The sequence below is a fragment of the Lipotes vexillifer genome, unplaced genomic scaffold (assembly GCF_000442215.2).
Source record: "Lipotes vexillifer unplaced genomic scaffold, Lipotes_vexillifer_v1.1 scaffold1055, whole genome shotgun sequence".
Lineage (NCBI taxonomy): Eukaryota > Metazoa > Chordata > Mammalia > Artiodactyla > Lipotidae > Lipotes > Lipotes vexillifer.
Window position 1 is genome coordinate 795,445 of NW_006785407.1, and position 11,638 is coordinate 807,082.

An 11,638-nucleotide genomic window follows, 5' to 3' on the forward strand; every position below is an offset into this window, starting at 1 on the left:
GGGCTAGGATGGTCCTTCAGATTTGCTCTGCATCAAGGGGGGCAGGAGGGCAGGAGTTTACACCCCCTCACATAGACCAGTCTTTGGCTGTGAGCTCCCCCAGCCCAGGAGGGAGCAGGACCTTGGGGGAAGAAGCCGCTTGCTTCAGCTGAGGGCAGTTCCCGGATAGAGACTTCGCCGAGAGCTGTGTGTTGCCAACATACCCAGCGGCCGGGGAAGTAGTTGCTGTGGCCAGCTTCACAGCACTCACTGCAGTCCGCGCCGTGCACTGCTGAGAGAACTGGGAGGAGACCACAGAGGTTTGCAAGAGGGAAGTGAGCGGGCTGCGCTACAGCTCACACCCCTGCAGCTGGTCTGCGGGTTGTGACTGTTTCACCCTCACCCTCAGCCAAGCACCTCTAGGTTATCCCTGATGCGTCCAAAGCCCTGGTTACCTGCCTTCCTAAAGCCATGACTACTGAGCGTGACCATTTGCTATCCAGATTGGGCAGGAGAGCACCAAGGGATGCCACAGTGAATCGCCTGGGTGCCAAGCGTATTCCTCCTCCCTCCATTCCACAGCTGCAGCCCTACCTTTTCCTAATGGTCACTTATCCCTGCCAGAAAGGTGACTCCTTTCCTTGCCTGCCAGTCTCTGGGTAAACACATAAGGTGACCAAATGGCAGCTGCAGCTTGAAGTTTAATAGAATTCTTGGTGTGTTCCCTGGTGGAAGCATTTTCCCTGTGGAAACCAGAGCCTCTGTATCTATAAGGCTCCAAGTTGCCCAGGTAGAGCCCAGATTCCCAGGTGGGTCACTGAGAGTAATAATAAGTGGGGCTTACATTCCTACTCCCACCATCGTATTCTACCTATTGGAGCCACGGTATCGTACTGTGGTTTTTTATTTAGAGTGTAAATCTCATCTTCAAGGATAGCACCTCAGGGTGGGAGGGAGACGCAAGAGGGAGAAGATATGGGGATATGTGTATACGTATAACTGATTCACTTTATTATACAGAAGAAACGAAGACACCATTGTAAAGCAATTATACTCCAATAATGTTAAAAAAATATAATAAAATTTTAAAAAATAAAAATAAAAGAATAGCGCCTCATCTCCACTTACTGCTGGAGATGTAGGAGCTCCAGCTGCATCTTGAAAGGCAGGCCAATCACTAGGTCAGATCAGCAGCTTCTGGGTGATATGATATGTGACAGGACCAGTGTGCACTATGGTCATGTGCCCTCTGTGACATGCCCTGTGCTAGAAAGTGGGTTTCTTTAGTCCGACGTGATGTTATACAAGATCCCATAAGCCTTCAGATGGTGGTTCTGTCTGAGGCTCTGTTGTCAAGAAAGGCAAACCCATACCTAGAATAGCAGTCAATTCCTGTCAAGGTGGAATTTTTGCCTCTCCTGGTAAAAATATAATCAACTTGACATCAGCAGGCAGGTCGTTCTCCTTGAAGGATGAGCCATACTCGGGACTTAAGTTGCTGGCACGTTGGACATCGGCAGTGGCAGTAGCTACCTCAGACTTGGCAAGTGAAAGCCGAAGCTATAGGATCCGAGCAGAGCTGCCATCTTGCCACCGTGATTGCTCCATTCAGGACACCCACACACCCATAGTCACACTCACACATACACACACATTCCCAGTCACACACACGCGCACACACAGTCACACACACGCACTCACAATCACACACTCACACACAGTCACACACATACTCATTCACACGTCAAGCTCTCACCACGCAGGCCCAGGGCTCCGTCTCTCCGACAGCCCCTCCTGTCCTCCAGCAGCTGTTCTCTTCTCCAGGGCCGTCAGTGGAGAGAGAGAAACTGGGCTGCCCACAGCACCGCCCGGGGCTTCAGCCTCTCTTCCTCGGGGGTTTCCAGACGCCTCCCTAGCCCCAGGAGTTCCATGCGGCCTGGTGTCCACACTGAAGGACACGACCTCTCCCCGGTCCCAGCCGGAGCTCAGCCCCCCTCGCAGACACCAGGCCAGAGTCCCCACCTCGGCTGCCTCCCCGCGTGGGGAGCTCACGTGGAGCTGCCCCGAGCCCTCTGGATCCACGCGGCTTTAGGAGTCCTGGCCGGCTCGCTAGAGGAGGCCCGAAAGCACAGCCCTCACCTGAACCCGCTTGTCCACACCCTGCGCCTCAGACTCAGGAGCAGCTGCTGGAACGCCATAACGTGGAAAGTATTTTTACAGAAACTTGTTACCACACACATATATCCCCCCCGCCCACACACACCACACAATATATTCAGCACACATATATTGCATACACACACATATGTGGTATATCTGCATGTGTACACTCAACACAGACCACACACCCATGCCACATACACACCCCACCCCACATAAACACTCACCACACACACAACACATACGTACGTCACACACCAAACACACACACCTCACATACACACTCACCATACGCACCACAGATACCCACTCACCACAGACGCACACACACCGGAGACTGTTTCATCTCCCCTCTAATAAGACATGCCCTGGAGATTCCCTGCATTTCATCCTCGAGCAGGAAGAGGGGAAATACCTGCAGAGCTCCTGTCAGCCACCAGATGGCGCTAAATCCTTAGGGGAAATCATATATTTTTTAAGAAATGGTGGCCAGAAGTGAAGTGACCTGGGGAAAAAGGAGTGTTCACTGCTTTCAGTTGACAGCAGGGACAGGAGAATCAAGACAGGAGCAGCATTTCTGAGTGAAGTACACACTTGAAAAACTAAGAGCTGGATCCTGCCTTCAATGAATCCTTTATTCACTGATTGATTTAAAATGCGGGTGGGGGGGAATGTATGTATTTATATATTGCCATCCGCAGGACGGGAGGGCTTGTAGACCACTTGTGGGGAAAATAATTCCTCTGCTCTCCCTGATCACCCCTTATCAAATGAAGCAGTTGCCAAGCACATGCATGAAGGGTCAGCACATTTTAATTTATTGCTGTTGCTTTCCAAGTTTACCTTTAATTTCTTTCAGCAAGAACTAAGTGTACATCTCTTATATGATCATCCCTATCCTATGAGGAATCCATGGTCAGGCAGAACAGTTTTGAAGTCAGACTGATCTGGTGTTGAAAATGAGTCTCAGCCGTGACTAGCTGTAATGGTTGATTTTTTGTGTGTCAGCTTGGTTAAGCTATGTTGCACAGGTTTTTTGTCAAACACTAGTCTCCATGCTGCTGGGATGGTATTCTGCAGATGTGATCAACATCTACCGTCAGTTAGCTGACTTTAAGTAAAGGAGATGACCTGTAATGTAGGTGGGCCTCATCTAATCACTTGAAGGCCTTAAGAGCAAAGACTGAGATTTCCCAGATGAGAAGGAATTCAGCCTCATGACTGTAACATAGACATTCCACCTGTGTCTCCAGCCTGCTCTACAGATTTTGAACTTGCCAGTTCCCACGATCCCATGAGCCAATTCCTTAAAGTAAATCCACATATTTTATACATACATATATCTCCTACTGGTTCTGTCTCTCTAGAGAACCCTAACTGATACATGAACTGTGGTCATCATTAAGTGAATTACGTAACTCTCCAAGCCTTGCTTTCCTCATCTGTAATACGATGTTGTAAATTCAAAAGGATTTAATGAACAATGCATGCATTACGCCTAGCGTGGAGCCTGACAAATCACAGTGTGCAGTAAACAAGGTGGTTCTTTCCTCATCCCTCCTCATTCCAGCACACACACACCCCACAGGATTGCATCAGGCTGCAGAGATTCGACGTACACATTCAAGACAACGTGTGCTCTAGCACACACCCACAATTCCTTGTATCTGTGTTGACTGCAGTGTATGCAGATGTTCTGCCACTTCTCACAAGGTAGTCCACAGACCAGCTGCTTGGGCATCCCCCAGGGACACGTCAAGACCTACTGATCCAGAAACTGGGAGGAGACTGTTGGCGAGCTCAGGGGCGGGGTGGGGTGGGAGATCTACAGCAATTTGTGTTTGAACAAGGCCTCCAGGTGGTACTAAGGCAAGCCACAGGCTAAGAACCACTGTTCTGCTAACTTGTAAGTGCTACAAGGCAGGGATTTTTTTCATTTGTTGTTTGTTTATCATCTCTTTTGTTTACATATCCCTAGTACCTAGAACAGTGCCTGGCACATCACAGGCATCCAACACATATTTGCTGAATGAAGGGATTTCTGTGCCAGCTCTAGCAAAGAATAATAGTCAGCTTTGTACCAGAGCATCTACACTTTACACAAAGGACAAGCTTGTTCTCTGCTCTGGCTTCCTCTGTGCATTAGTGATGCTTCCACATTCAAAATCCTTTCTACATTGATAATTTTAGTCATTACTGACCGGAGCAAGCCATGAACTAGCGATCTCCATCATCCAGAATACAACTTAGCTTATCTTCCTCGCTCAAGTGCAGTTTTTCCCATTTGTCAATGTGTGATAATAGCTGAACACAAAGAACTTTAAAATTCCCATTAAATGATACCTATTAATAATCTTTTTTTAACATCTTTATTGGAGTATAATTGCTTTACAATGGTGTGTTAGTTTCTGCTTTATAACAAAGTGAATCAGTTATACATATGTTCCCATATCTCTTCGCTCTTGCATCTCCCTCCCTCCCACCCTCCCTATCCCATCCCTCTAGGTGGTCACAAAGCACCGAGCTGATCTCCCTGTGCTATGCGGCTGCTTCCCACTAGCTATCTATTTTACCTTTGGTAGTGTATATGTGTCCTATTAATAATCTTTTTTTTTTTTATAAATTTATTTATTTATTTATGGCTGTGTCGGGTCTTCGTTTCTGTGCGAGGGCTTTCTCTAGTTGCGGCGAGCGGGGGCCACTCTTCATCGCGGTGCGTGGGCCTCTCATTGTCGCGGCCTCTCGTGTTGTGGAACACAAGCTCCAGAGGCGCAGGCTCAGTGGCTGTGGCTCGCGGGCCCAGTTGCTCCGCGGCATGTGGGATCTTCCCAGACCAGGGCTCGAACCCCTGTCGCCTGCATTGGCAGGCAGATTCTCAACCACTGCACCACCAGGGAAGCCCAATAATCTTAATATTTATGTTGTCCCATTTCCCCATCAATCTTAAAATATGCTAATAGACATTATTTATTTACTTTCCTTCCTCTCTGCGAAGCAGTCAAGGTCCCGTGGGGCAGGGCTATATAAGGTCTAAGTGGCGATCCAAGTGGTGCTTGGTACCACCCATTGCACTAAGAACAGAAATCACCACTGTTATTGCCATCATCAAGTATATTCTTCCAAACTGAATTTGAGAGCGTGGCCTGGGAAGTTGGGAACTTAGTGCAGAGAGTGCAGCCCTGGCCAGACGCTCCGTTACATCCTAGCACTTAAGTGATTTCTTTCTAAATACACATAGAGTTAAAGATATACAGAGTAGTTATTTCTGGTATATGTTTATTGTATAAATTAATACTATATAAATACATATACTCTCCCGAAAAGAGAGAGTAATAATAGTTCCAAGAATCTTCGGGCCTGAAAGGGGAATGCGGTGTTCCAACTCACCAGCAGGGGGCGCGCTGCTCACAAGCAGTGGTCTTGGACCAGAACACCTGACCCTGCTGTGACTCTGGGGAAGCTGGGACCCGCTACTTTCTGTGGAGGTGGGAGTTTTCAGTAAAGATGTGGCAAGTGAGTGCTGTCTGGGCATGCAATTTTGATGATAAAAGTGAACGCTTCAAAGTCAGCATTCACCTGAAAGCATTCACAGTCTGAATCAAGCCAACTGTTTTCAGGGATTCATGGCAATCTGATCTTTTTTGGAAAATAGATTTAAATTGACTTTTAGAATTAGGATGTACTTGTCTGATTATTGACTAAACAGATGTCACAAATAAGTTTCCTAAAGCAGGAAAGATGAAATGAATCGAACAGTCTCTCAAGTCGTTCTAACTTGCATACGTATTAACAGGGTCTCCTAGGCACAAATTTTAAAACCTCTGTGAGGGCACATTGCTTTGATTTACCTGTGTTTTTTAAAGGAGACGTCAGCAGTCCTTTCGGTTTATGCAAACTCCTACAGTCTGATAGTCTCATCTCTATAAATGCGAGGTGAGGACAATTATGACAAGATAATGGTTATGATCATAGAAAACACGAACTTGGCATTCACGGGGCACCAGGCTATTTGCTAAGCTCCTGCATGCTTGTATTCTTGACTCGCGACCACCCTTGTGAGGTGTGGACTGTATTCGTCACACGTGCAGATGAGAAGGGGCTGAGGCTCGGTGTCTGTCCACGGTTACCCAGCAAGTAAAGAAGGATGCTGGCATTTAAACCCAGGCACTTGATGACTCCAAAGCCCTGCTCTGAACCACTTCCCATGACACAGACACCTCTAAGTGTTCATTTAACAATGATCACTTTATAAACAAAACCCATGGCCCTTCTTGAGCCACAGACTGTCTGTCATGCCAATACTTGACCTCGCTGAGGCAATTTTGAAGGTATATAGGAGACTGTAGGAAATTGCTATTTTTAGCCATCAACTATGTAAGAAGAGAGACTTGTCCCATTCCACCCACACCGCATCCCGCCCCCTCCCCCACACTCGCACTCACACACGTTCCTCCTCACGAAGGGTGAACAGAAAGCAGGCACAAAGGTCTGTGCAATTAACCTAACTGTCACACTGCCTTATATGAGCCACAGTTAATCACAGGTAGGACGATAATGCTGAGTGACAACCAAGCCTTCACCTCCTGGCAGCACAATGACAAGTCACTGCTTTACAGCTTGATGACTAAAGGCATAAGAGAGGGTGAGTTTATCCAACTAAACATGCTTTTCAGGCTCAACTGAGATGGCTCCCAAGCCTCCCTGTGCCCCACAAGACCCCAGGGCGTTTTTAAGGATTCACATTTCTGGACCCCATTCCAGACCTACTGAATACAAATCTCCAGGTTGTGAGCACAAGCAAAGGTGTGCGTTTGTTTTCTAAATCCCTAGGTGATCCTGTAGCAGTGGGCATCCGGCCTCTGTTTGCGATCATTCCAGAAGGATTTGAATATCAGTATCAAGGATACTCATAAAAGATGCTAAGCAGAGATCTCAGCAGAAGAGACTTGATGACAACCCTTTTCCCCAGGAATTGATAGTCGAAGGTCTAACGCAGTCATCTGGGCACATGAGGATGATCCAGAGCTGTGTTTCTTGGTTCCTCATGTCAGTTAGGCCAGCAGCAGTAGAGGTGGGTCTCTGGCTGTCCTTCCACGTCGATCCAAGTGGGTGACGCGGAAGAGACAAGAATAATGTTGATGCGGGCGGAGGCCTCCTGAGAGGTTTTGGGCGCTCTCCGTGGCTCTGTTCTACCAAGGAGGAAGGAAGCCCACAGTGTTAGGGGCAGTGGGACTATCAGAGATGAAAAGGACAGAGAAAAGGCATTGGCTTTGGCAACTGTGGCCTCACTCGTGTCCTTTCTGAGAACAGTTTCAGCAGGTCAGGCAGAAGTGAGATCCAGCCACACAGCAGTGGGTCAAAGAGTGGTGGAGAGAGTGAGGGCGTCGGCTGGGCGCAGAGGAAGCAGAGATTTCCCGCCCCTCGGCCTCAGGGTGTGGAACCACTCTGTGACAGTGCCATGGCCTTCAACCCTTAGTCCTCTCTGTGACATGTGACGTCATCGTGAAAGAAACTGTAGCAGCAAAAGCACGGGGTCTGAAATCAGAGCGCCCAGGGGTTATACGCTGAACCTGCTGCTGAGTCTCTGTGGCCCCAGGCAAGTTCTCTTGCTTCTTGAAACTGAGGTTTCTTCCTCTGAAATAGTTGACAGCAGCCCTACCTATTAGGAAGGCTACAATCGCTGAATTAAATGATCTACTCCGAGCTCCTGACAGCACAGCTTCCTAATATAATAGACATGGTCACTGTTACTTCTTTTTTTTTTAAATTTATTTATTTATCGGAGTAGCATTGCTTTACCGTGTTGTGTTAGTTGCTGCTGTACGATGAAGTGAATCAGCTATATGTGTACTTATGTCCCCTCCCTCTGCAGCTGCTCACTGCAAACCTATTACAGCTTTGTAGCCGTCACGGCACGATTCTTAGACACAGCTCTGTGTCTTCTTCATGGAATCAATGGGAAAACCAGCAAGAGGACAAGAGAGCTGGTTCCATGAGCATGTGAGGAACGGGATGCCATGCCATTTTATTTATTGATTTACTTTTTAAAAAATTAAACTACAGTTGATTTACAATATTGTGTTAGTTTCAGGTGTACAGCAAAGTGATTCAGTTATACGTATACATACATATATCTTTATGTGTGTGCATATATATAGATTCTTTTGCAGATTCTTTTCCGTTATAGGTATTATAAGATATTGAATATAGTTCCCTGTGCTATACAGTAAATCCTCGTTGTTTATCTGTCTGTATATAGTAGGTGTATCTGTTCATCCCAAACTCCTAATTTATCGCTCTCCCCCTACCCCACCCTTTCCCCTTTGGTAACCATAAGTTTATTTTCTATGTCTGTGAGTCTATTTTTTTCATAAATAAATTTATTTGTATTACTAAACATATTTATTTTGTACTCTGCATCTGATCATTCCAATCTCCACAGTCTTTGCTGGTCAAATTCTGCGGTTTTGCATTTCTGCCACTTTCACTCATGGTAGCTTGTTTTCGCCTGTATTTGGTGACTTTTTTATTGTGATCCCAGATTTCTTGGAATTTTATTTGTGTGATTTTTTTTTTTTCTTTTTGAGGTTTGTCTTTTTAAAGTGCATTACTCTACAGAAAATATTTTTGCTTCAGCCAGGTTCTTGGGTATACTGCCAATCCGGGAGTATTTCAAATTAACTTTTTGGCGTGAGTCCATTTTTAAGCTAATCAAGTGGTATGAATCCTTTTCACAAATGCTGTGCATAAGGCTTAGTGGTTGGGAATTCTCAGAGGAACTTTGTCTCTCCGACCTGCTCCACCATAGGACGAAGGCTGAGACCAGCATATAAGTTTTTCATCAATTCTTTATCAATTCTCTCTTCTGGGAGGATTTTTCCACCTTCCACCCTACTCTGGCCCAGGTCCCATCTCTGCTTGTAAAGACCAGGCCTCGGGCAGCCTGGAACTAGGAAAATAGCCCCATAGCAAACACCAGATTCCTCCCTCCCTGCACCAGTAAGATTTTCTCTTTCTTATCCTTGACCTTCAGGGATTTTCCTGACTTTCCCATCAGATCAACCATTAAGCAAAGACTTTTCTTGCATATTTCATCCAGCATTTTTAGGTATCTAGACCTCGGAGAAATTGCACTTAGCATGCAGTGTGCCATATTGCTGAAAAGTGGCATTTTCAAATTAGTCTTTGATAAGTAACATTATATATTTCTCTGATCTGTATACCTCCAGTAAGCAATTTTAAACCACTGCTACAGAATTACAAGTTCCTGAACCTTAAAAAGAGAAGCTGGGGACATAGGACCGGGAAGGAGTATTTGCTATGTTCACTGAGGGTTAGGACCACACGTGACCTGAGCTGATAGGAAGACGCGTACTTGAGATACAAAGCTACTTACTAAATCTTGTGTCTCTTCTCATTCATCACAGCTTTATCACTGGGCTCTGGGCCATGAGTGGCCTTTACGTTGTCCCAGAGCCAAAGGAAGTTTTCCGTGACCTGTGGCTGCTTCTTAGCGTTAAAATGATTCTGCTTTATTCTAACAAAGTATTTACAAATCACATGACGTCCTCTGAGTTACAAAGAAGTTTCCTTTGTGAAGGGAAGAGCTGATTAACAGAAAGAAATTGATTTCACCTCAAGGACCACCATCAGGGATGCACCCCACATGCCCTTGCTGGTTCACGGGGTCCTGTTCCAGACGATTGTCAGGCTGCTGCCTTCACGGGATGTGTCATTTGTTCACTGACTCAGCTAAAATGTACTGAGTGCCCGCTAGGTACCGTGCACTGTGCCAGACACTGGAGAGAAGAGGAAGACACAGACGTGATCTTGGCCTTGGATGGATTCACTTTCTGTTGGAAATAACAGAAACATAAATACTAATTACCATAAAAACCATTAAATGCTGCAAATGAGGTGTAAACACAGTTATTTACCTCCTAATATTTCATTCTTAAAGAGTGAAAACTTACACATTTCAAAAATATTTAGAATCTAATGATGAAATGATAAAAGTTGGGTTCGTATCTGGGATGAAGGATCCACTCACCAGATTCCACATCTGATCTAGGTCCCTCTCTGCACTGTGGTATCCAAGGATGATTGCTCTACTTACTGACACAGTCGTTTCTTTTTGGCTGCGTTGGGTCTCCGTTGCTGCGCACGGGCTTTCTCTAGTTGCAGCGAACGGGGGCTACTCTTCGTTGCAGTGCGTGTGCCCCTCACTGCGGTGGCTTCTCTTGTTGCGGAGCACGGGCTCTAGGCGCGTGGGCTTCAGTAGTTGCAGCGCATGGGCTCAGTAGTTGTGCCACCTGGGCTTAGTTGCTCTGCGGCATGTGGGATCTTCCCAGACCAGGGACTGAGCCCATGTCCCCTGCATTGGCAGGCGGATTCTCAACCACGGAAGCCCTGACACAGTCGTTTCTGAGCACAGCATCCCAGCACCACTTGCTTTCACTCTCACCATCTAGAAAACCTGCTAAGAGACCATGGTGCTGGGTGGAGACCCCATGTGTGAGCATCTCTGGTTTGGGTTTCCATCCTTCAGGTTTTCCAAATTTTTGCATTTGATCGGCCCTGGTGCTGTTATACACGAGGTGTGTTGAGCATCCTGAAACCTGGCGCTTGGTGTTTTTACTACTCAGAGGCCTCCTTTGTAAAATAAGTTTGATAGCTGCCTGATTTCTCTAGGTGACTTTGATGGGCCACTGAAATGATGGAAATCAACGTGTAAAAAACAATGTGTTATAAATTTGTAAAGTATCATCAATGTTATTATTAGAGTAACATCAGAGTATTAGAGCATTTCGTGTTATTTGATTTCTTCACTAATTTATATTTTAAGTCATTTTTAGTACTTTCTTAATCTAAAAATAGCTTTAGGAATGTTTTAAGAGTCATTACAAATTAATAAAATGACCCGCACGTTCGTATTAATTTTAAAGCATAGAAGAAAAAAATTTAATACCATAGAGGCCGAGAAGGAGGGGTTCTGTTTGGATTAACATTTTGAAATATATTTCTAGACCACAGAGTTCTTGTACTAAATCCCAAAATGTACCAATTCTTTTTCTGCATGTGTCATTCAACACTGAAGTAAGTGAAGAGATTGTAGTGTCTGAACAATTAGACAGGCACAGAATATCTTCGGCGGCTCCTTTGAAATCCCTCCTCCTTTTCGTGGTATATGAGTCAGGGATGATTCATTCCTCTGACTTGAATAATGTTAGCAAACATTTCTGAGAGCTTGTCGTAGATCTGAAGGTCATTCCATTATCAGGTAATGTGTGTCAGATACTCTTCCTGAACCTTTAAAGAAATTAACCCACTTGATCCTTGATACTACAATGCACTAGGCATTTTGATTTCCATCTGAGATGGGAACTTTCAAGAGAGTTAAGGAATGTTCCCAAAGCCACCCACCCAGGTGGAGCTGGGATTTGAACCCAGGCGGCTGCTGGCTCCAGAGCCCAATCTTGACCTCTGGCTGTTCCCTATT

General features: G+C 45.8%; 1 protein-coding gene across 1 annotated transcript in view; it reads left to right on the forward strand.

Annotated features, from left to right (window-relative positions):
- PRKN (parkin RBR E3 ubiquitin protein ligase) overlaps positions 1 to 11,638 on the forward strand; it is a 767,911-nt gene that overhangs the window by 749,403 nt on the left and 6,870 nt on the right. The gene's annotated exons all lie outside the window — the stretch shown is intronic.